At 34.1% G+C, this 22183-nt stretch overlaps 1 long non-coding RNA gene across 1 annotated transcript in view; it reads left to right on the top strand.

Annotated features, from left to right (window-relative positions):
* The window catches only part of LOC119088490, a 94298-nt gene that overhangs the window by 10726 nt on the left and 61389 nt on the right, over positions 1–22183 (top strand). The window contains exon 2 of the long non-coding RNA XR_005092116.1: positions 98–240. This is a non-coding gene — a long non-coding RNA (uncharacterized LOC119088490). The remainder of the gene's footprint in view (positions 1–97; positions 241–22183) is intronic.

The raw sequence follows: 22183 nt of genomic DNA, 5'->3' as shown, positions 1-22183 counted from the left end.
GGCATGCAGCTTGAGTAGGAGCAAGGTGATTGGAAATACTGTTTCTGCAGGTGGGGCTGAAAGGTCAGGCTGGGATTAATCAATTCTTTATGTCTAGGGGCTATTGTCAAGTACAGCCTGAAGCAATTCCTCCTGACCTGAGCCTATTGCTGGACAAAAAAAGGACTTGTGGGAAGCAAAGACAGATGAAGGAGTGAGAGGGAGAAAGAGGAGAGTGGAAAAGGCAGAATGCGTTTACAGGTGAATGATTCTATCAATGCTTAAGTTGAATAAGCTTAATTAATAAAATCTCTCATGATTATAAATAAAGGAGAAATATATTTAATTTAAAATATAATTCAAGTGTTATATTACCCTTACTTTTTTAAGTTTTAAGAACAAAGCAAAACTTTGATATTTTGTAAGGTAAATGGGTCTTATATTATTATATAGTTGCCTGTTATATGCATCTTAATGATTTTCATTTATTAAAGTACCTTATAAGTTTTATTAATTGGTGGCTAGAAAAAATTCAGCTGAAATGTTATCAAGAGTCTACACACTTACTTCAATAGATAAATGCTGCTCATATGTAAAATGTCAAGGTTTGATTTCTTCTGTTGACATTAATGAGTGTTGTGAGCATATTTTTCTAGGTGGAAAGTCATTCATTAAAATGACTTCCAATGGCAGATCCCATTTTGTATCAAAGAAGACTTTGAAAGGTAACATTCTATGAACAACTTAGATATAATTGGATTTCTGATGTGCTTGAAGGGCTTAAAAAGTGTCTCAAGGAATCATTAACTCTGATATTTGTTAACATCAACAATCAGTTATAAATAATTGGACTCAAAACTATTCAAATTGAAAGTTTAGAAATTAGTCTTTCTGACAAATTATTTTCAACAGAGAATATTTTGAAGTATTTTTGCATACTAACTGAAGTATACTTTGAGTGAAATCCATGTATTGAAGTTTTGTTTGTGTGTGTGGTATGACTGAATGTGCACATATCTATGTACATATGATTCATCCTTTGTCCAACATGCTTAATTTTGTATTGTATGAATCACATTTTATCAAATCATGAGCTAGCCCCTTCCAAATTTTATCACAAAAATATTTTGAAAATAAAAGATACAAATAATATGCTTTATGTTAATTTACTAAGAAAAATATGCAAAAATTTGTTTTAATGAAAACAAATATAAAGCTATATGAATTCAAATGAAACAGCAGCTGTGAATTCAAACACCCAGGCTAATTTATAATGGGTGCCCACTATGTCTACTATTTTACTACATGCAGATACATAAAAAAATAAATTTTAGTACTCTGAAAGTTTAGTATTTGTATTAGTCAGGGTTCTCTAGAGTAACAGAACTTACAGAAACGTATACATGTAGAAAGGGCACTTATTAGAATGACTTAGTGACTGAGATCAGCTGATTCAATAATGGCCAACTGTGAATGGAAGGAACAAGAACCCAGTACTTGCTCAGTTCAAGAAGTTGGATGTCTCAGGTGGTCCACAGTATACACTGGAATCCCAAACAAGTAGAGAGCTAATGCCAGTGAAGGAATGGACTTGTTAACAGGCAAAGACTAAATGCTTTCTTCTTCCATGTCCATACTATCTATATATGTATATATGTACACACACATGTATATATACACACACACACATATATATATACATACTATATATATGTATATATGTGTGTTTACATGTATTATATTATCACACTCACATATATACATACATATATGTGTATACATACATATCCATACTATATATACACATATACATATATGTATGTGTATGTATGTATATATACATACATACATACATATGTATTATGTATGTATGTATATATGAGTGTGGTAATATACATACATATAAACACACACACACACACACACACAGACTTCCAGCTAAAGGTGTGGTCCAGATTAGTCATAGGTTTTACCAGCTCAAATGGCTGGGAGTTAAAGGCATGTCTTTGACCAGCTCGTAAGATCTGGATTAAAGACATGACTTCCTACCTCAATGATCTAGATTAGAAGTGGCTCTTCCTACTTCAAGCAAATATCCCTCACAGATGTGCCATCCATTTTGGGGTATTAGTTAATTCAAGATGTAGTAAAGAAGACAACCAAGAAAAGGCATCACAAAATTAAAAACTGCTTTATTAACTTTATGGGTTCAAAATTAATTAAAAAAATCACTCAAACAATTTACTAGGATACTGACATTTATTCTATAGTGAAATGTAGAATAGGATCCTTAAACTTTCTCAGTAATTTCTGTTCTATGATCTATCACCATTAAGTATGATATTCACCATTGTATAGCATCATTGCAAAAAAAATATTGTTTCAAAAAAAAGCTGGCAAGACAATGAAATACTCTATGATTCATTCTGCTATGTAATTTATAGTAATTTAGTCTCATCATTACATTAAAACACATATTAAACATTACATTTACATCTTTATTGAATTTTGAAAAAAAATTAATTACAAAGACTTACTAAGCTTGACACATTTTAGAAATTATTGAGAGATTAATGCTTTTAAATTTTTTAGATTTATGATGCAATTTTGAAAACTGCTTATCTTAATAATTCTTTTTCCTTCACTCTTCATGTAGTCGTGGATTTAAAAATATTTTAGACATTGTTATAGAAATTTTATGTGGACAATTTGTCAATAATCTAACTGTATCTTTTATTTGGTTTTAGATAAAATTAATAAATTATCTATATATTCTCTAAATCAAATTAATTGATATATTACTTGAAGTTATGCCATTTTTTTCAAATGTAAGGTACAGGTGAAAAATAGGTTAATCAAACATTATGTTACCCAAGAATCCTATCTAGGTTTCTTGAGAAGTAGCTTAAGAACATCTTACGAAGTTATTTGTTTCCCTAGGGGGCCCTGTTTCTAATAATATAAAGTCCAGCCAATTTTGTCTGCTAAGAATCCACCTTCCTGATACCAAGAGAGCAGAAGTTCCCCTCTTCATTTTCAGGGGAATTTTGTTGGGTTGGTACAATGTATATTTATTCAGTCTGGGAGACAGTGCAGGAGAGTCATTTTCATTGCTCGTCTTGCTGCAGTCTACACTTAAATGGGGATGGCTAATTTCATCCGAGTGTTTATCTGTTGGCAATAAACTCGATACTCTACTAAAAAAAATTAAGGAAAGACAAAAATATTGAAAACTAAACCATCTTTTGAAAGTGAATAGCTTTGATACAAGGCGTGGTCTTAAACTTCATAGTTCTTATTAATGTCAAAAGAATCATCCTGTTAGTATGAGTGTAAAAAAAAAAACATTATTTTAACATTTTCATTGTAAGAGGTTTAACTACACTTCTATTTATAAATAGGCACATACCTAAATTAGATTATAATTTCATATTGATGTTAGCATCAAAATAAAGGAAATCACAACTACATATTCTAATATATCACAAATTAACAGAAGAATATGTAAATAAAAGAACAATAATTACTAAAACACAATAAAAGAGTAAGAAAAGGTCTTTATGTCCATGTTTGTGTAACACTGCAGAAATATGATAAAAAGAAATCTACCAGAAAGTATATTTGTAGGTTCTTGATGTAATCTTGCCTGTTTTACAAGAAATAATTTTAATTAAAAAATGGTGTGTGAATGGGAGTGTGTGTGTGTGTGTGTGTGTGTGTGTGTGTGTGTGCATGTATGATTACGTGTGTGTATACACATGTACATAAGTACCATTATGCCTGTGTAGAAGTTAGAAGGACAATCTTTGGAAACGTGTTATCTCTTTCTACCATGTGTTCTGAAGCTTCACCTCTGGTCATCAAACTTTCCTGCTGAGCCATATTCCTTGCTCAAGACTAATTTAAAAATGAGTGCTATTTTTCTGTGTGGTTGTCTCAGTCGATGCCTAAAACCCCAGCATTTGGGAGGTTGAGGTATGTGGACCATGGGTCTGACTCAGCTTCAGCTAAATGTTTCACAAAGCAATGAAAAAAAAATAACTCAAACCAAAACAAACAACAAACAAGACCAAAACCAAAAAGCAAAAATGTTTTTCTATGAGTCTTTAAATCAAGATTTGAGGGTTCTCATAAGATTTTAGGTAAAGTTTCAAGAAAGTATTTTTGTGTCTTTAAATGGAAAAGTGGCATATGATAAGTATGTATAGTTAAATAGTATTCACCCTAACTAAGGAAAACCTGATATTTGTGATAATTTGGATAGAGATGGGGAATACTGTCTTAAATGAAATCTGTGAGACACAAGATGATAAAGCCTGCATGATCACATTTTAGAATAGAGCCATCAGCTCACGGGAACATAGTAGAAAGATGATTATCATTAGGAGAGGGAAGCAGACAACCTGAGGTGTCAGTCTAAAGGTCTACAATTATACAATGAACATGTTCTGGAGAATGACAAGGAGGCATAACAGTTATATTTAAGGACAAGCTGAGTACTTCAAGGTCTCTGGGGATGTGAACTCATCACCAGAGAGGGGGCACAGGATAATAACAACACCATTTGTGTAAGCAACACGTGCTTTATTACTTGGTGATGTTGTATTTTTACAATGTGGATATGTGTTTCAAAACTGTTAGCCAGCCAGTGGTGGTGTACACCTTTAATCCCAGCACTTGGGAGGCAGAGGCAGAAGACTTCTCTGAGTTTGAAGCCAGCCTGATCTACAGAGTTAATTCTAGGACCGTCAGGTCTACACAGAGAAGCCCTGTGTTGAAAAACAAACCAAAACAAACAAACAAACAAAAAGCTTCTGTTATGCACTCGAATATGTGCTATATAGTTTGCTCATGGTAACTGTATTTCAAAAAAGAAACAAGGAAAACATGATTCAAATCTGCATGGGACAGTACAATCCTGTTCTTATTCATCTTATGAGTCTAAAAGGGCACTTTAGAAATCTATTTACATCATCCCTCTGAAATTTATTTTATTAATTTGCAATATTTTATAACATTGCATTCTTTGTCTACAATTGCTGTTTAAAGGAACTTAGTTTGCTTTAAAATATTTGGGTGTTGTGGTCATGCTGCAGCATATGTCATCAATGTCAAGCGAATATCCTTTGAGAAGTACAAACCTCAAATGAACTAAGCAAAAAACTGATACTTCAAAACATTGATTCAAGTCAAACTGTCCTCTGTCCTCTAATCACCTTTGCTGTATGCATTTGTCAATTACATGAGGGTGATTCTCCAGTTCTTATAGTGTTGGTAAGGAGTTTGAATATCTTTTAGGACAAATGAATGTAACATACTTTGAAAAATTTACTTATTTGTTTTTATGAAATGGTTCTTTATAACTGTTATGTGATGTTTTCAAGTTGTTCATCTATTCTTAAAAAATGTATTTTCTTTTAAATTATGTACATACATGTGTGTGTATATATTTGTGCATGTTGAGTGCAACTTCCCATGGAGGTCACAGAGAGTTTCAGAATCCCAGAGCTGGAGTTAGTGCTGATTGCAAACTTCCCTCCATGTGTACTGGCAGCTGAACTGAGTTCCTCTGAAGGGAATATACAGGCTCTTAGAAAGTGAGCTATTCATTTGTTCTTCATGAGTATTAAGAAATCAAAGCAAATTAAGTGTTCCTTTGTTGTACTTGTTTGAAATTTATGTTTAATTTCTCACGTGAATATTAAATCATTTACTAATATGTCATTTATTGGAGAAATTATTTTGGCCACTCCACGTAGTTAAAAGGAGCAACAGTCATTCACTTTATTTCTTTTCAATTTGGTAATATTTTCAAGTAATCTTTGAGACTATCTGTTGTTAGACTTGAGATAATGCATTTATGTATTACATAAAGTAATAGAAATTAGTGTATCAGCCGGGCGGTGGTGGCGCATGCCTTTAATCCCAGCACTCGGGAGGCAGAGCCAGGCGGATCTCTGTGAGTTCGAGGCCAGCCTGGGCTACCAAGTGAGCTCCGGGAAAGGCGCAAGCTACGCAGAGAAACCCTGTCTCAAAAAACAAAAAAAAAAAAAAACAAAAAAACAAAACAAACAAACTAACAAACAAAAAACAAAACAAAACAAAAAAAACCCAAGAAATTAGTGTATCATCCTTTGGACAAAGGTAATTTGTATATCAATGTATGTTAATTCACTGAAAATAATTTTGAAATTTATCCATAAAACATATACCCAATACTGATATTCTGCTTAATGAGCACAGTAATAAAACATCTCTTTAATTTTTATCTTTAAGCTTCTTGATTGATGGCTCTCTCATCTCTCATCAGAAAATCTTTTTGCCAGAGATGACAATCAATACAGAGCACTACAAATGATCCACGTGCAGAAAATAGGAGATTGTGGATTGCCTAGCAATAATATGATATTTATAGCACATCCCTCAATCTAATGCTCTGGCATCATTGCAGAACTGAAGTTGGAAAGAGTTTAAGCCAGATATAGTAGCTGTTTGCAGCAAAACTTATTTGCTAGACATGGCATAGCTGTTATCATCATGAACTCATAGGTGCTGTGACTGCACATGCAATATCTGTAAAATATCAAGCCAGGCAAAGTCCTAGAATGAAAGAAGTAGATCATGAAATTCCAACCATAACTGAGAAGCTGTTGACAATTCACAGGTGTCCCATGAGCATGCCACAGAGTGAGCCTAACTGATAATGGCTGTGTCATGCTCATGATATACATGTAGGAAATTCTCAGCAAAAGTGGCAAAAAATCAAATGTAACATTTTTAATTGTCTCTGACTTCTCTTTCACATACCCTCTCCATATATATGTTTAGTTTATGAATATGTATATATACTTATGTATGTTTATGAATATGTATATAGTTTATGATTATATATATACAGATACTTGCCCATCTCTGTGTATGGATGTAAAATATATAAGTAGAATAGGAAAAGGTATCCTATATTCTGTTGTTTTCCTTAAAAGTTAAAATATGTGCAGTGGTTCCTTTGTTAAGAACCATTACTTTACTGCATATTTATCCATAAAATTAACATTTTCAAAACATCTAATATTCTCCGAGTTTCTTATAAGAACTGAATAATAAAGAGAAATTGGTTCCTAAAACTTTCATACTACTTTTTCAAATAATTATAATATTAAATAAATCTAGAATATTTTATTTTTTGATTACATTTGCTATGTGACAACTTCATTCATATATATATATATATGTATACATATAATGTATTCAGACTATTATTCCACACTCCTAACAACTTTTATTTTCTCATCATCCCAATCACCTTCCCTTCTCTCTACTAGTCCTTTTCCCAGATTTATAATTTAGTTTGTTTTTTTTTTTTTTTTTTTTTTTTTTTTTTTTTTTTTTTTTTTTTTTTTTTTCTGATCCATTCAGTTCAGCTAAGGCTATTTGGGTTACTACTGTAGAATCCCGTACCCTGGGAAACTTAGCAGTGGTTGCATAATTGAAGACAATTACTCTGCCTCTCCCTGAATCTATTGAAAGCAAATAGTTCATTAGTAAGGCCTATGTTCCCTTGAACTCCTGCATCATCCTTGACAGATTATTGATAGGTTCATTCTTAAGCTGACCCAGTGGAGGCAGCAACAATCGCTGAAGTTTGTGATAGCAGCGGTTGTGAAGGTGGCATTATGTAATCCTTTTATCTTCTGTCACCTACATTATTTCTTGACCCTCTTTCAAATTATTACCTGAGTCTTAGAGGGCATAGTATATGTGTCTTATTTCATGCATCACTTATTCTTGGCACCTTGAGCATTCACCATTGTTCACTGAAAAAAAGATTCGCTGTCTAAGACTGAGAGTAACATACAATGATGGTCATAAACATAAGTATTTTAACTTGCATTCTGATTCTGTGTCAATTTGGTTTTTAAAAAGGTGTTCATTTCCCACTTAGAGCCTTTGATATCACTCACCAGAGTTTGTTGACCTATTTTACAGTACCAGACATAGGTTTTCTTCCAATCACTTCAGAGCATTCTAATACCTAAATTTGTCCTCAAAACTATGGCAAAACCTTCTTTTGCACTTTAGGTACCATATATTACCTGTTATATTTTGTATACTGTTTTCATATAAATCACAAACTTATACTTAATATCCTTGTTTTCTAATTCACATCATTACTGATCTTACGCCTAGATTTCAAGGATTATTTTCTTAATAGTGCATTCACATTTTATTCTAATATGCATCCAGTTTTCTCTAGATAACTAAATAATGCTATAAAATAGTATATATACATATTATAATTAAGAGTTTTAAAATACCATTTGGCTTCAGTTATTAATTAGTTACTCAAAATTTTCTATCACATTTTCTGCCATTGGTGATGTATGCACTATAAGAACTGCATTGAATTGCCTATATGGTAACTTTCTTTTTATCATATCAAATTTAACTTATTTATGCAATTGATCTCTCTACAAATTTATTTTCTTTCACAAACAACTAACTGATTTACTCTGTGTCTGTGAGCACATGTCTATATGCTGTGGGATGGTCTGTATGTCAAATTACTCTGATTGGTCAATAAATAAAACATTGATTGGCCAGTGGCCAGGCAGGAAGTATAGGCGGGACTAATAGAGAGGAGAAAAGAAAGAACAGGAAGGCAGAAAGAGTTACTGCCAGCCACCGCCATGACAAACAGCATGTGAAGATGCTGCTAAGCCACAAGCCACATGGCAAGGTATAGATATATGGAAATAGATTAATTTAAGCTATAAGAACAGTTAGCAAGAAGCCTGGCACAGCCATACAGTTTGTAAACAATATAAGTCTCTGTATCTACTTGGTTGGGTCTGAGCGGCTGTTGGGACTGGCGGATGACAGAGAATTGTCCTGACTGTGTGCAAGGCAGGAAAACTCTAGTTACATCTATATGACATAACTCATGTGTGAAGTTAAAGATAATTTTAGTGATTCAATTCTCTTTTCACTGTGGGAACCAAAGAATCAAACTCAGATTATCAACATTAGTGGTAAGGACCTATACTTGAATAAATAATCCACCAATTTATGTAATATGCCATACAAATGCAACAAAACATGTATGTTTATACAGGAATGTACTATATTTTAGTTGAATACAAATTCTATTATTGTAGATTAGGTTTTTATGTAAGACAAAAGAGTTGTACTTTAAATAATAAGATAATGAATGCTGAAACCTAAACAATAGCAAAATCATCAACAATTAAGTGAGATTTCTCTAGAAGAGACAAAAGATTCTAAGGTACACATAAAGGAACAAACCTTACAACAGAAATAATACATGTTTTGGAGATTTCAAAACAATATTTGAATATCCCCTCCAAATTTTTAAGTGGGCATTGGCCCAATAACTTAATATTCTGATAATATTCTCTACAAACGAAGGGAAAAATTGTCAGGCAGAAGCTATATTTTCTGCTTTAAACCCTCTCTACTTTAGTTAGAGCATTATAGTTCTTAAATAGATGCTAGAGGCACTTTTTGCATAGTCAGGGGAACTCCTAAAGAGGATGAAAGTGGATTTCAACAAGCACACAGACCAAGATGTAATTCCTGGATCTGAAGGCAAAGGGAATTCCAGTACTTGATCTCAAGATTATTAATTAAAATAATAATCACAATTTACTGAACACATTCTTTGTATCAAATGATACACTGGCTACAATAACTTATTTAACCCTCAAAGCCATATTGCCAGGCAAAAAAGATTTTAATAATCTGCATGTTATAGATAATGAGGCTTATTTTATTAGCTTTGTTCTGATATGTTCCCAGGGTTATCATTTTTCTCTGCTTTCATATTTATGTTTAATTGCATCACATTTATTTTAAGATATACTACATATTATTTCAATAATATCATGTTTAAGTGTTTAAAATACTAGTACAATGTATGGAAAATAAATGCATGAGCAAATTTTGAAGAATATCCTAGTTATTTATGATGTAAAAATGTTTAAACTTGATAAAACAAACAAACAAAAAGGACATAAGATAGAGTGGGTAGGAAATGGGGTGTGGAGGACCTTAGAGGAATTGTGGGGGTATTAATACATATTATTACATAATAATGCATATTGTGTAAAATTCTTAAAGAATTTATTTTTTAAAGAAAATATAAAAAGAATATATCACTGCTAGGTACTGAACTCTTCACCTGTAAAGAGTAATACTCACATTTATATTACACAAAGGGCAGGTTTATACACCAAGTCACTTAAATATATTTTATAAACTGATTTGGAAGAAAGTCTCAGTGAAAAATGTTTTTTTTTTTTTAAGATAATTGACCAAATTTTGTATAAGACTTGCTGTAGGATGTTCTGTATGTTAAATGTGTTGCTCTGATTGGTTAGTAAATAAAACACTGATTGGCCAGTAGCCAGGCAGGAAGTATAGGTGGGACAAGGAGAGAGGAGAATTCTGGAAAGTGGAAGGCTGAGTCAGAGAGACACTGCCAGCTGCCGTCACGACAAGCAAGATGGAAGGTACCAGTAAGCCATGAGCCATATGGCAACTTATAGATTAATAGAAATGGGTTAATTTAAGATAGATGAACTAGATAGCAAGAAGCCTACCATGGCCATACAGTTTATAAGTAATATAAGTCTCTGTGTGTTTACTTAGTTGGGTGTGAGCAGCTGTGGGACTGGCGGGTGAGAGAGATTTCTTCTGACTTTGGGCCAGGCAGGACCAGGTAAATGCTAACTACAAATGGCGCCCAACTGTATGTTAAATGTGTTGCTCTGATTGGTTAATAAATAAAACACTGATTGGCCAGTAGCCAGGAGGAAGTATAGGTAGGACAAGGAGAGAGGAGAATTCTGGAAAGTGGAAGACTGAGGCAGAGAGACTCTGCGAGTCACTGCCATGAGAAGATGTTAAGATACCGGTAAGCCACAAGCCATGTGACAACTTACAGATGAATAGAAATGGGTTAAATTAAGATAAAAAGAACTACATAACAAGAAGCCTGCCACGGCCATACAGTTTATAAGTAATATAAGTCTCTGTGTGTTTACTTGTTGGGGTGTGAGCAGCTGCAGGACTGGTGGGTTAGAGAGATCTGTCCTGACTGTGGGCCAGACAGGACCAGGTAAATGTAACTACAAAGACTCTATAATTTCTTTTTCTCTTCTCCCTATTTGTTAACTCCAAGACAAAGGAGACAAAAATTCAGTAAGATTAAAGTCATGTGGTTGGCAAATTTTGCTTTAAGTCAATATTATTTTTCTTTAGGAGGTGGGGTTCTGGGACAGATGAAATCTCTTGACTCCTTTGAGGCTTGACCCAATTCAAGTCACCTTGATGTTGATGTTAGCCATTGTATAATAAAAAATATTTTTGTTATAAAAGAGTACAAGCACCTTCCAGGAGACACAGGCTTCTGAGGAATCATTAAAATTAAATTTGGACCATCCTTCATGACTCATTAGCAGTTCTCCCAAGACTGTTGACCCAGAGGACCCCATACATCCACAGTGGCTTCCTGTCCCCTGTCTCTGTCTGTTTACTCTCTTTCCACTACCAGCCATACAGTATAGATGCTTCTAAGCAGGTTCATTAACATATGGGTAGAGTGATAACTACGTAGTTATGTGTACATTGTAGCAGGAATCTTAAAAGTTCTTATTAATAAAATCAAACCCGAGGCAAGTTATTGGGGTCCATGCTGGTAGATCAGAGAGACAGAACAAACCACAGCTATCACCTCGCCGGATCCTCATCTGGTCTTGTCTCCTCAGACTGGAGGCCTCTGAGTCCTCATCCGGAATGGATCTCAGCTGAATTGCTGCTCAAAAGCCTGAATGCTTAACCAGACAAAATCTTAACCAGCCAAATGCCTCTAGTTTCTGGTCCTCACGCCTTATATATCTTTCTGTTTTCTACCACCACTCCCTGGGATTAAAGGCTGGCTTTCTGGGATTAAAGGCGTGTGTCACCTTGCTTGGCTATTTCCAAAGTGGCCTTGAACTCACAGAGATCCAGAGGGATTTCTATCTCTGGAATGCTAGGATTAAAGGTGTGAGTGCCACCATTTTCTAGCCTTTGTATCTAGTGGCTGTCTGTTCTCTGACCCCAGATAAATTTATTAGAGTACACAATATTTTGGTGAACACAATACCACCACAGCACATTGTCTTTACAAAGTGTACCCAGAGCCCTGACACCCAGCACTAAGATTCTAGCCTTAAAAACCACATAAACTGAGCTTGGTCATGCAATTACTCAAATTTAGGATGGTGGGAAAGGAGGATCAGAAACAGAAGTTCAAGGGCTGGCTAGATGGGTAAAGATATCTGTCACTAAACAAGATGACTTAAGTTATATTTACTCCATGGTGAAGGAGATAACTAACTCCCATGAGCTGTCCTCCAGAAACCTTGTCACAGCAGTGTAACCAAGCATACAAATAAATAAAAGTAATACAAATATAATTGTTAGATTATTATGTAGAGAAAGAACAATAGGTAATAGAAGGGATATTTTCCATTATCCTAGAGACAGTAACTCTGAGGTCTTTTGCAGTGTGTAGATAATCAGGGTGGGAAATTCTCCTATTCAAATTTATACCTATATAAAGGCCTAAAATGACATTTGCTTCAATTTTTCTGCTAGAAATAAAAGGGCACAAGGTGGTTTGTACCAACCCACACACCCTAAATTCATTTTTCAGTGGGGAGGATGTATAGCCAATCTGTGCTCCCAAGTTATTATACATTTGAATTTTATTGCTACTATATAAATTCCAAGAGTCATTATATTTATTTACTACATAAATTCTGTTTTTAAAATACAGAAATCCCATTTACCCTTAGGCAATGTCTTAAAAACAAAAATCTGCTTCAGCTATTGATTTTAGGGGCGGTTCTCTTCAGATGAAATTGCTTTGCTGAGGTCAGTATAACTAATTGTTTTAAATATGAAAGAGTAAAAAATAAGAAATTGGGAAGTACAGTGTTCTTAACAACAGTGTGACATAAAATACCAAGCATAATAAAGAAAGAAATATTCTCTAAAATCACTCTGCATTTTCAAAGGCTAAGAAATTATTCTGTTATATTTGATTTTATATTCTGGGCAAAGTGATATGGTGTGTGGCCAGCAAGTGTCCTTCCAAAGGTGTCATTGTCAGAGCAAATTAATTCATAGCTCACACTCTGCAGTGTCAGCATCTATTGTTATCCTTTTTTCTTTCTCCCTGTCATTCAGATTAATAACATAAGTGGTGCTGTGTGCTTACAGCTTCCTTCTCCTTGTCATTTGAGTCAGAATCTCCTTTGCACAAGTGATTTTTCTTCAGCAAATTTAAATGCATTGCCATATATCTCTGTTCAGTTGGAAGTGCTTCACAATCATTCTCTTTAGACTACCCTTATTAAACTAATTTAGTAGACCTCTTTATGTTATTGGATTTTATATCCTAAAAACTTCATTTCAGACAGAATCTGAGGTCTTGCGTCTATTTTTGGCCAAGGCCTGGAAGCAAAATTATTATAACATTGTATCTTTTAGTATGAGGTTTTTACTTGAAATATTAATTTGCTTACACACAATTCATTTGTTTTTCTTAGAACTCATGTTTGTGAAATTCTTTACATCTGTTCATGGAAACCACTCACAGAATATGTATCTATACACAGCATAGTATGAGCGGTAAATTATTCTATATTCTATCGTAAGATAAATCACAATTTACAAATCTTGACTGTGTAGATGTTTGTTTGATTCAACAGGAATTCTGATCTGTTGATCTGAAGGAGGGAAAGATCACAAACATTCACTTTCTCTAACAAACAAATAGGTGGCAAACAAGACAAAATTTATAGCAGATGCAGGCTATACTTGCATGTTCAGATGCCCAGACAAGTTTTTATGCAGAGAAAAAAAAACTGCTTTCTCAAGCATGTTATTTGCTCTAAGACCAACATTTGAAGCCAGGGTTCTGTCATTTGGGCTCAGATTCATTCAAATGTGGCTATATCTTCAAACTAGAAGTAAACAGTCAGCTCTTGTCAGAGCAGAGTCTAGGAAACTGTATAGATACCTTTGTGTTCTTATAGCTGTTCAGGCCCTCATAAGGACTGCTCTTATAAATGGAAATGTAGACCCTATTCTATCAAGTAACAGCCTCCAGTGGAGCCTGAGGAAGAATAGAGTCCAACTTCTCTGAGTTACAAACTTTATGCAGAATCATTTCCTAGGTAAAATTATATCATGGTAGAGAATATTCTGGGGATCTCCCCTTGGGTCCTGTAGCCTCATAAACTGGTAAAAGTAGAGGCCAAGTTGTCAGACTTCCAAAAGCCAGAGGAGAATTAGTACTGTGTTAACATACAGGTTGATCACACACCCTATATGAACAGTGACCTCATGACAGACATAGGGCGAGAGTCCTTTGTCTAATAAGACATGCTCATCAACTTAATAGTTCTGTATCTCATCTAATTGCCTTCCTCATATTCATGTGAAGATTCTTTGTTCAAATAAGAAACTGAGAATTCGAGCTTCCCAGACCTTTCACAATGATCCTTGAGAGAAAGAGATAAGATATTTAGTATTTTAAATTGAGTGTTATACACCTAGAAGCTCAAAGAGTTCTGCTATCTTCTATCTTCACAGTAAGGGAAAAACTACAGACAAGACAATCATTCCCAAATCCTCCTCTACACCACCTCATTGTGGTAAAAAGATCTGGAGCCTGCTGTAAATGAAAAATGAGGGCATAGCCAATCATAACTATTGTTGAGAAGAAGGATTTTATTTTGGATATGAGGGAGAGAACAGCCAGAGGCATTTGAAAGAGTCCAAGGCACAGGGAGAGAAAGTAGCAAACTAAATGTGACCAGTACATTGAACTGGGCTGTAGAGTGAGTCTAAGGGCCAAATACTTTAGCATGCTAATAAGCACCACAGTTAGCCCCCTGTCCTGAGTTTCTTTGGGACCTTATGTGTCAATCTCCCTTTTCACTGTCAAATCTTGCTTATTGTTGCAAGAACTATGAATTGCTTTTGATCATTAGAAAAGAGCAGAGGAGTGAATCTGTGATCCCATTACATTATAGAGAATTACATCTTATGAATCAGTTTGCTCTATGTTCACTTCCTAGTTTCTTCTCTCTGCTAACCATGAAAAAAGTCACTGCTATGAATTAAACAAAATGGTGAATTCTGCCAATAACCTGAATGAGCTGGAAGTGGGTAGAACCTTTCCCAGCCAAGCTTTTGAATGAAAATGCCATGCTAACTGACCCTTGACTATAGTCTTGCAGAGGACTCAGCTAAACCACCACAGATTGCTGACCCATCAGATCTGTAAGATAATGGATGTGTGCTGCATTAAAATCCCCAGTGTGTGCTGATTTCATATATGATAATCTAGAAGTAATAAATTATGATATGAAGAATTGCAAATATAATAGAAAAGGGTAATTCAGAGAAGTTATAAGAGATCCAATAATCATGTCACAGAGATAAATTATTATTCAATATCAAGCCCATGTCATTATGGAAGTCTCTCCCTTTATCTTCTATCTGGTTCTTTTCTCAGGCCAAGTGAGGGGTCAAATACTTGGACAAGCTTGCAAAGAATATATCATACTCTAAACCTACAGAAAGAAACCTTGCTGAATATTATGACCAGATACTTGCTTCTAACATGAGTGATTTAAATATTAAATTTGTATAATTTAATTAATGTAATAGCCCCTTCAATGAAGAATAAAATAAAAAAGTGAATTAAGGAATTGCCAGAAATGGTAGTATACACATATAATTCTAGCATTCCAAAGCTGGTGCAGTAAGATCACAAGATTGAGCCTAGCTTGTATTAGATAGTAAGACCCTGTTTCAAAACAAACTATAAAATAATATGAAATATGTATGTAATAAAAAGTACAAATGCATTAATAAATACCATATGTTGAAACTATATTACATCTACATTCATTCTCAAGAACAATTTAAATTGAAAGAAACATGCCTCTTTAACCAATAAAGTATGATGAGGTTAAAGAAATGTATCCACTGTCTTTCCAAAGATTTCTCAATTGGTACTTGGCAATGTTTCCTTTCTGAAGCTGATCACATACATCACAATAGACTATATCTTTGCTAAGGTAATGTGGGACCATATATTTCTCCTAAGCCTTCTGTAGTTCTGGATATTTCTACACAGTGAAGCAATAATACTTAGGAAAATATTGTATAATGTATTTTCCATGTTTTCTAAATAAAATGAATTAAAACATAATCTGTGTCAAAACACATACTTTTATAAACATATGATGCCATAATATGACTATTATAGATCATATGTAAGGTATAATATAACCAAGGCAGACCTTTAAAGATCATGTAAACTCCCTTTAAATTATGATAACAAGAGAGTATATAAATACAATTTATGTAATATGATAAACAGAACCTAATTAAGAACTTAAATGATAATATACTCAATTATATTTACATTCTGCATGCTCAAGTACTTTACTAAGTAACAGCATTTTGTAATGCTTCATTTTCTTATTTACTGTGACATAATAAAATTTTGCCTCCAAGCCAGTGTTATTAATTTTTGGATTTTCTGCTGTTAAGCATCTAAGATATTTGTTCTCAATTCATTCTTTTATTGTATTATGATAGCATGTAGTTTCATGACTGAGGAAAACTTCTGGTACACATGTATTCACTAATTTCAATTGTTTTCAATGAAATGTTTTGTCATTTGTTATCAAAATTATTGTTGGTTTTAAATAGTTTTAATGCCTTACTTATATCAGCCTTTACTGTATATCAAGAAAGAACATATTGTGAAATCTAGTATATCAAACACATTTGAATAGACTCTTTTATGTCTTATTAAATAAGAAACACAGAACCAATGTAAAAGAGAAAGCCAAGAGGTCAGAGCTGAGAGCTAAAATCTTACCCTTCCTCCTGCGGTGGTCCTACCTCTCCGAAAGAAACCTACTTCCTGTGTGCTTGTCTTTAGAGAGTCTTTCTGTTCTGCCTTCTCATTGGTTGTAAACCCAAACATGTGACTGCTTCGTCACTGCCTGTAAGTACAGCCCTCCAGGTCTTAAAGGCATATGTCTCCAATGCTGGCTGTATTCCTGAACACACAGAGACTTACCTAGCTCCACCTACCAAGTGCTGGGATTAAAGGCATGCGCCACCACCGCCACGCTCTTGCTATGGCTCTAATAGCTCTGACCCCCAGGCAACTTTATTTATTAACATACAATTAAAATCACATTCAGTACAAATAAAATACCACCATAATCTAGTATCTCAAACATATTTGAATAGGCTCTTTTGACCACAAAATATTTGCTACATGGAACTAGAGAAGGATAATGCAATTCTGATGAAACTTTTCCAGATCTCTATTAGGCAAATATATATATATATTAAAAAACAGTTGGAGAAAATACTTGTTTTTTATGCTACGCAGCATCCTTTGTGTGTATACCTCCACATAAATAGATGACATAAATATAAATCACCTTCATTCATGCTGATAGAATCTGTATATAAAGCTAGATGATGATAGCACATGTGTGTGTGTGTGTGTGTGTGTGTGTGTGTGTGTGTGTGTGAGAGAGAGAGAGAGAGAGAGAGAGAGAGAGAGAGAGAGAGAGAGAGAGAGAGAGAGAGAGAGAGAGTAATGTTACAATGTGGTTGATTAATATTAAATATTCCATCATGTTTTTAAGAAAATATTTTATGTATGAATAAACCAGCAAAGCACTGTGTGTCCACAATACATAACTACAGATAAATCAAAATATATGTTCATTATAATGTCCCAGCTCATGCTAAAGTTGAGACACATAAACTTTTCAGTTCTATGCATTATTTGCATCTTATTTTTCACTGTGTACTTGTCAATCAATTATTTTTAAGCATTTGGACATTGATGTCTATAGACACTGTTAATGAATTTCTGTTTAGTCTGTTTAAGTTGTTTGTTAGTTACCAATTCCCAAATACTCTTTTCACTGAAGTTAGGGAACAAACAGAAAATTTTCTTCTTTTTCTTTTTAATAACCTTATAAATATTTATGGTTATCTATAGATCTACTTGAATGAATGTACTGTGTATCTCAAAATCTGGAGCTTTGTCATGGTAGCCTCAGTGAGGCAGCTTGAGCAGGCTGAGTCATTGTGTTTTATTGCAATTTTACATTCTAGTTATTGACGATAATGATCTACAAAAAGACAAAACAGAAGATTTTCAAGATGCATGTTATTATTGGGAATTTAAATGTACCATGGTATGTAGATGATATCAGGTTGGATAAGAACACTGATCTGTATTGATGTGAGCTTGTCCATTTTATACAAAATATCCATCTGACAATTTTCTGACATACTTCTGAAGTTGTTAATTGTATTCAACCCTGATACTACTCTTTGGCTGTATGTAAGAAAGTTCAACTAAACAAAGCATGCTTATGGATTATTTCAGCAGTTCAGACTCCCGTGGTATGCTGTGCTGTCACCTTCCATGTGGAAAGCAGTTTAAAGCAATAACAAGTGTCCTCAAGTTCGGCAAAGGGGCTGGCCCAATTTGGCAATAAGCATGTGTTTTCTATAGCAAGTATAAACCTAACAAAGAAGTGAAATAAAAGCACCATGAAATTACCTTTTGATATCTCACTTCATCTAGTTATTTAGTAAATTTCATTTGTAAACCTTGCTATGGTGTCCTAGTTAGCTACCAAATTGGATGTGATATTATTGTTTAATATCCTAATCTAATATTTGCTTGAAAAAATTAAATGCTTTGGAAATACATTGAACAAAGATACTTAGGACAGAAAATTAAACACATTTCCATAAAAAGCATTCTGAGGATTGAGTTAGTGGGAGTCTGACACAGTGAACTTTAAAGTTTTGAAGTGAATGCTTTCTCAGTATGCTTGGCTCTTACCTCAGCATGGTCATTATAAAAAAAAATAGGTATTTTGGTTACAGCACTGGAGAGGAGATAGAAAAGATCCAATTGACATTCCAAGAAAATATTTTCATTGTTACCATAAACCTGACAAACATCTAAGAGAGAAAGCAATTTCCATGACATATCTAAGCCTTCTGTCTTTGTTTAATGACTAGAAAGAATTCTTTATTGTACATTAATTTGCTAATTTCCATTTATTTTGATACTCATAGCCCGGTAATTCCCTATTCTATTGAAATGGCAGATCAGCCTAGGTGGCTCAAGGCTGGCTAGTGCTGAGTTCAATGCTCACATTAAATTTGATTCCTAGGAATGTAAGTAGTCAGACCTGATGCATATACTTCCCATTGGCCCACTCAATAAAAGGTTCTAAAGAGAATCAACTTATCTCTGCTCTTAACTTGGAAATCAATTCCGTCATCCTTTCTGTGTGATAGTGAAGAGTGAGACGAGACTACTATAAAGCAGAATCCTTGATTGATGATCAATATAGTGAATCTTCTGAGTTTTAGCTATTAACCTCATGATGCTTTTCAGAATCTACATACATTGCAGTTCAGGAATTGTTACAGGACATGGATAAATAGGATGTCTTTAAAAATTTATCATTACTCCCTCATACTTCATCTGTAGATCCATATAAGATAATGCATGGAAAACATCAGAAGGGTGATGGCTTAGAAGTGTAAAAGAAAAGATTAACAGTTGCATGTTCTACTTGATCAATGTCCGTCACTGTCACAGTTGAACTAAATTTAATTGAAATTGAATTTTATTTGCTAAAATGAAATAACAAATCAGACTGTTTCAGTATGTAAATGTTTGTTGCTGTTTCTTGAAAAACAAGATTTCTTTCTTACATAATCTAACTTACTTATCTCCTTCTTGACTAGTATATAAATAAAATCTGATCTCACATTGTGATCTCAGGCAAATGGCCACTTTAATTGGCTCTGGTACACAGAAACTGTGTTGTTTCCACTTAATTCCCTGATCTTCAGTTCAGCCATCTGCAGACTGGAATAAAAATAGTACCTACTAGTGGCATTGATGTAATGATTACATAAAATGAGAAAACACATGTAAGGTGCTGAGCTCGGGACTCACAAAAAGGCTCTATTAGACCTGCCTCCTAGGTGGACAATTGGTTTGCTTTCTACACTCAGCCAGTATCCATCCTCTCCTTTTGCCTTATTTTTACTCCATAGTAGTGTCACTTTCTAACAGCCTAATGATGCTTATTCTAATTGGACCGGTGGCTAGGTCGTCTCCTCACCATATTACAAGACTATGCGAGATCTTCAGGATGAGGTGTGTGCACTGGGATAGCGGCACTGTTACTAGTGTCAAGGTTGGAGTGAGACATGAGCGATAGTTAAGAAAGCGTTCTTGGGGGGTGACAGCCAAGACAATTTTTGGTTTTCTGAAAGTGACAGATAATCTCATTTGTTTTTGTGCAGATAGCAATTGTTGAACTGTAGAATAGATTATAATATATGGATATAGACATTATCAATTACTTGTTATACTTGATATTGCTTCATATTGATAAGAATATTTTATGTAACTATGTGATTGACTTTTATTAAAAACCCTTACAAATTTTCATCAGTGTAGGACAAACCTAAACATGTCTATCTGTGCATACATAGGGAATATTGTCAATATAATCTTTAAGATTATAAAAGTGGGGAGGATTATTATAATGGTAAAGATAATGAGGATCTTAATAAAATTTTTCACCTATAATTTTTTGGTGAAATAAACAGAATGGCTATATCTGACATGTTTGAAATATTTCACAAAAGGGACTTAAGAATATAATATTGCACATGATCATAATTTGGAGAAAAAATATAAAGAATTACATGTGAAGTATATACACACATTCAGTAATCTGTAGACAAAAAACAGTTATAATTGTGTCTGGAGGATTAGCAAATAAACGTGTTGAGATAATAATAAGTTAGTGTAATGAACATTAGAACTTAATAAGGAAAAGGAAAGTAAAAACAAAACAGAGACCTTAGGAATTGGAGAACCAATTGACAGACATCAAGGTGGGAACATAGGACTTTTGAGGAAGTGCTAATTTAGAAAAAGATCTGGATCCCAAGGAATGAGATTATTGTAGTTGAATCAGTGACAATGCATTGTTTTAATTTGATGTCTAAAGTTGCGTATATAATCAATATTTACCATGAATAGTCTAAGAAATTAAGAAACGTCTTTGGTATAAGCTAATAAAAGGAAGTTGAAACTCTAAGAAAAAAATAGACAATAACACTATGTACTATAGGGTTCAAAGAGAAAGCTCAGCAGGCAGGTGTGGTGGTAATCTAATTGTACTGAAATGTGATTTTGATTGTATGCTAATAAATAAAGTTGCCTGAGGGTCAGAGCTATTAGAGCCATAGCAAGAGTGTGGCGGTGGTGGCACATGCCTTTAATCCCATAGATCTCTGTGTGTTCAGGAATACAGCCAGCATTGGAGACATATGCCTTTAAGACCTAGGGGGCTATATATTCAGACAGTGACGAGGCAGTCATGTGTTTGGGTTTACAACCAATGAGGAGGCAGAACAAAATACTATAAAAAGATGAACAGACAGGATATAGCTCTCTTTCGGGAAGCTGGGACACCGCAGGAGGAAGGGTGAGATTTTAGCTCTGAGCTCTGACCTCTTGGCTTTCTCTTTTACATTGTTTCTGTATTTCTTATTTAATAAGATTTTTGGTTACATCTACAGGTAGGGACTGTTGCCACTAAGCCTGACAACCTGAATTGGATCCCTAAAACCAACTGGGTGGAAGGAGAGAACAGATTCTAAGAAGTTTACCTTTGACCTTCATACATGTGCCTTTGTGTGCATACAAATACATAATAGTTAATATGTAAAAGAAAATAAAAAGTACCATGAAATGTTCTACTGATTTAGGGAAACATAACTAATCTAGGTTTCTGTAAGTCATTCACATATCCTTATGAGTTTTTTTTTGTCTTTCTTTATCATGCAAGTACTTATTAGCTGCACAAGGCTTGATGATTTTCAAAAGAATATTTTTGTTGACTGGTGTTTAATTTTATAACACTTGTACTTAGAAAATAGAGAGTACATATAATCTTTCATTTGTTTTTATTTATATTTATTATTTTGAGCAGGGTCTCAGGTAGTCCAAGTTTGCCTCAAACTTACT

This window comes from Peromyscus leucopus, chromosome 9 (genome assembly GCF_004664715.2).
Source record: "Peromyscus leucopus breed LL Stock chromosome 9, UCI_PerLeu_2.1, whole genome shotgun sequence".
In the NCBI taxonomy this organism is placed as follows: Eukaryota; Metazoa; Chordata; class Mammalia; order Rodentia; family Cricetidae; genus Peromyscus; species Peromyscus leucopus.
The sequence above is the reverse complement of the archived record's forward strand: the minus strand, read 5'-3'. Positions and strand labels throughout refer to the sequence as shown.